Below are 4,807 nucleotides of genomic sequence, written 5' to 3'. Positions count from 1 at the left end.
TCCCCTCGGGGATGACGTAGCAGGAGGGACCACGTGACGGGGCGGTGCCAGCTGGCGCCCCACGTGATCGCGGGAGCCGGGCCCCGCCCCCCTCGCGGAGGACGGCCGGGGGGAGCCACGTGACTGGGCGTGGAGGGAGCCGGGCCCGCCCCTCGGGGGTGACGTAATGCGGAGGGGGCCGCGTGACTGGGCGGTCAGGTCACTCCTCCCCCTCCCCCCTCCCCGGGCCACGTGACGGCGGGAGGCCGGCCCGCGTGACCCCGCCCAGCGAACGCACAAAGCCGCACCGACACAAACACACCGGGCGGAGACACAAACCCTGAGGCCTACACGACCACACACAGAGACACAAACCCATAGGCGGAGACTAAAGCCCACAGAGACACAAACACACAGGAAGACACAACCGCACAGAGAGGAACACAAACCCATAGGCAGAGACACAAAATAATAATAATAATGTTGGTATTTGTTAAGCGCTTACTATGTGCAGAGCACCGTTCTAAGCGCTGGGGTAGACACAGGGGAATCGGGTTGTCCCACGTGGGGCTCACAGTCTTCATCCCCATTTTACAGATGAGGTAACTGAGAAACAGCCAGGTCGCCAACCTACAGAGACACAAGCCCACAGGGACGCAAACCCATAGGCAGAGACTAAAACCCACAGAGACACAAACACACGGGCAGGCACCACCACACAAGGAGGAACACAAACCCATAATAATAATGTTGGTATTTGTTAAGCGCTTACTATGTGCAGAGCACTGTTCTAAGTGCTGGGGTAGGCACAGGGGAATTGGGTTGTCCCACGTGGGGCTCACAGTCTTCATCCCCATTTTCCAGATGAGGTCACTGAGGCCCAGAGAAGTGAAGTGACCTGCCCACAGTCACACGGCTGACAAGTGGTGGAGCAGGGATTCGAACCCATGACCTCTGACGCCAAAGCCCGTGCTCTTTCCACTGAGCCACGCTGCTTAGGCAGAGACACAAAGCCACAGGCAGGCACAACCACACAGAGAGGAACACAAACCCATAGGCAGAGACACAAAAACAGCCAGGTCGCAAACCTACAGAGACACAAACACACAAGCACACAGGGACGCAAACCCATAGGCAGAGACTAAAACCCCCAGACACACAAACACACGGGCAGACACAACCACACAAAGAGGAACACAAACCCAAAGGCAGAGACACAAAGCCAGCGTGGCTCAGTGGAAAGAGCACGGGCTTTGGAGTCAGAGGTCATGAGTTCGAATCCCTGCTCTGCCACTTGTCAGCTGGGTGACTGTGGGCAAGTCACTTAACTTCTCTGGGCCTCAGTTCCCTCATCTGTAAAATGGTGATGAAGACTGTGAGCCCCACATGGGGCAACCTGATTCCCCTGTGTCTACCCCAGCGCTTAGAACAGTGCTCTGCACATAGTAAGCGCTTAACAAATACCAACATTTATTTATTTATTTAAAGGCACAGAGACACAAATGCACGGGCAGAGACACAGGTCCACAGAGACACAGCGTGGCTCAGAGGAAAGAGCCCGGGCTTGGGAGTCAGAGGTCATGGGTTTGAATCCCTGCTCTGCCCCTTGTCAGCTGTGTGACTGTGGGCAAGTCACTTCACTTCTCTGGGCCTCAGTTACCTTATCTGTCAAATGGGGATTAACCGTGAGCCTCACGTGGGACAACCTGATTACCCTGTATCTACCCCAGCGCTTAGAACAGTGCTCTACACATAGTAAGCACTTAACAAATACCAACATTAGTATTATTATTATTATTAATAATAAAACCCTCAGAAACACAAACACACAAGTGGAGACATAAGGCCTCAGGGACACAAACCCTGAGGCCCACACGGTCACACGACCACACACCGAGAGACACAAACCCATAGGCAGAGATTAAAACCCACAGAGACACAAACACACGGGCAGACACAACCACACAAAGAGGAACACAAACCCATAGGCAGAGACACAAACCCACAAGCAGATACAACCACACAGAGAGGAACACAAACCCATAGGCAGAGACACAAACCCACAGAGACACAAATGCATGGGCAGAGACACAGGCCCACAGAGATACCAAAACAGCCAGGTCACAAACCTACAGAGACACAAACACACAAGCACACACAGAGGGACGCAAACCCATAGGCAGAGACTAAATCCCTCAGAGACAAACACACGGGCAGAGAGACAAACATAACAGTGTCACAAGCCCACAGAGACACAAACACCCATAGACAAAGCACACTGAGAGGACACAATCCCATGGGCAGAGACTAAAACCCTCAGAGACACAAACACATGGGCTGAGAGGCAAACACAATAGGTCACAAATCCACAGAGACACAAGCACACTGAAGAACACAAACCCGTAGAGATACAAATGCATGGGCAGAGACACAAGCCCACAGAGACACAAAAATAAGGTCACAAACCCACAGAAACACAAACACAGACATAAGCACACAAAGAGGGACACAGACCCATAGGCAGAGACAAAAACCCATAGAGAAACAAACACAAAAACACAAACACACAAAGAGGGTCACAAACCCATATTCAGAGACACAAACCCTGAGAGACACAAACACACAGATAGGGTCATAAGCACACAGACACAAACCCGCAGGCAGACACAGCACACGGAAAGGGACACAAACCCATAGACAGAGACTAAAACCCTCAGAGACAAAACAGACAGGGTCACAAATCCACAGGGATACAAACACCCAGGAAGACACAAACACACACAGAGGGACATAGACCCATAGGCAGAGACAAAACCCCATAGAGACACAAATGCATGGCAGAAACACAGACAGGGTCACAAACCCACAGAGATGCAAACACCCGGACACAAGCACACAGAGATGGACACAAACCCATAGGCAGAAACAAAACCCCATAGAGACACAAACACACCAAGACACAAACACACAGAGAGGGTCACAAGCCCACAGAGACACAAACTCTCAGACAGACCAAAGCATACAGAGAGGGACACAAACCCATCGGCAGAGACTAAAACCCTCAGAGATAAACATGTGGACAGAGACACAAACTCAAAGAGACACAAAAACACAGATAAGGTCACGAACCCACATAGACACAAGCACACAGTCAGACACAAGCACACAGAGAGGGATACAAACCCATAGGCAAAAACAAAAACCCACAGAGAAAAATTAATCTCTTAGTTGTATTTATTGAGCACTTACTGTGTGCAGAACACTGTACTAAGCACTTGGGAGAGAACAATATAACAGAGTTAGTAGACACCGTTCCCTGTCCGCAAGGAGTTTACAGTCTAGAGGGGCAGACAGACATGAATAGACAGAAATAAATGACAGATATGGACATAAATGGTGTAGGGCTGGGAGGGGGAATGAAGAAAGGGAGCGAGTCAGGGCGATGCAGAAGGGAGTGGGAGAAGAGGAAAGGAGGGTGCAGTCAGGGAAGACCTCTTGGAGGAGATGGGATTTTAATAAGGTTTTGAAAGTAGGGAGCAACACAAATCCACAGAGCTACAAATACACAGAGACACAAACCCACAGACAGAAACACAAGCACAGAGAGACAAACAAAGAGGCAGGGACCGAAAGCCACAGAGGCACAAACACGCAGTCAGAAACACAAACTCAGAAATAATAATAATGTTGGTATTTGTTAAGCGCTTACTATGTGCAGCAGCACTGTTCTAAGCCCTGGGGTAGATACAGAGTAATCAGATTGTCCCAAATGAGGCTCACAGTCTTAATCCCCATTTTGCAGATGAGGGAACTGAGGCCCAGAGAAGTGAAGTGACTTGCCAACGGTCACTCAGTTGACAAGTGGCAGAGTCAGAGGTCTCCCAAGCCCGGGCTCTTTCCACTGAGCCATGCTGCTTCTCTACCAACACACAGGCAGCATAGTCTAGTGGAAACAGCACAGATCCGGGAGCTAAAAGGCCTGGGTTCTGATCCCTGCTCTGGTAATAATAGTAATAATTATAATAATAATGGTATTTGTTAAGCGCTTGCTATGTGCCAAACACTGCCCTAAGCAATGGGGTAGATACAAGATAATCAGGTTGTCCCAAGTGGGACTCACAGACTTAATCCCCATTTTACAGATTGTGACTGAGGCCCAGAAAAAAATAATGTTAGTATTTGTTAAGTGCTTACTATGTGCAGAGCACTGTTCTAAGCGCTGGGGTAGATACAGGGTCATCAGGTTGTCCCACGTGAGGCTCACAGTCTTAATCCCCATTTTACAGATGAGGTCACTGCGGCACAGAGAAGTTAAGTGACTTGCCCACAGTCACACAGCTGACAAGTGGCAGAGCCGGGAGTGAAGTGACTTGCCCAAAGTCACACAGCTGACAAGTGGCGGAGCCGGGATTAGAACCCACGACCTCTTGTCTGCTCTGTGACCTTGAGCAAGTCCCTGCACTTCTCTGTACTTCAGTTTCCTCATCTGAAAAATGGGGTTTAAGACTGTGGGCCCCACGTGGGACAAGGACTGCATCCAAGCCGATTAACTTGTATCTACTCCAGCGCTTAGTTCAATACCTGGCACATAATAAGTGCTTAACAAATACTATTTAAAAAATAAAAAAGGCAGACACAAACACAGAGACAAGAACCCACATATGGAGACACAAACACAGGAGGTGCCACAAACCCCCAGTGGCTAGAGCACAGGCCTGGCAGTCAGAAGGACCTGGCTTCTAATCCCGGCTCTCTCACTTGTCTGCTGGGTGACCTTGGGCAAGTCACTTCACTTCTCTTTGTCTGATTTGCCTTATCTGTAAAATGA

This window comes from Ornithorhynchus anatinus, chromosome 3, assembly GCF_004115215.2.
Source record: "Ornithorhynchus anatinus isolate Pmale09 chromosome 3, mOrnAna1.pri.v4, whole genome shotgun sequence".
Classification (NCBI taxonomy): domain Eukaryota; kingdom Metazoa; phylum Chordata; class Mammalia; order Monotremata; family Ornithorhynchidae; genus Ornithorhynchus; species Ornithorhynchus anatinus.
Note: the sequence above shows the minus strand (reverse complement) of the source record.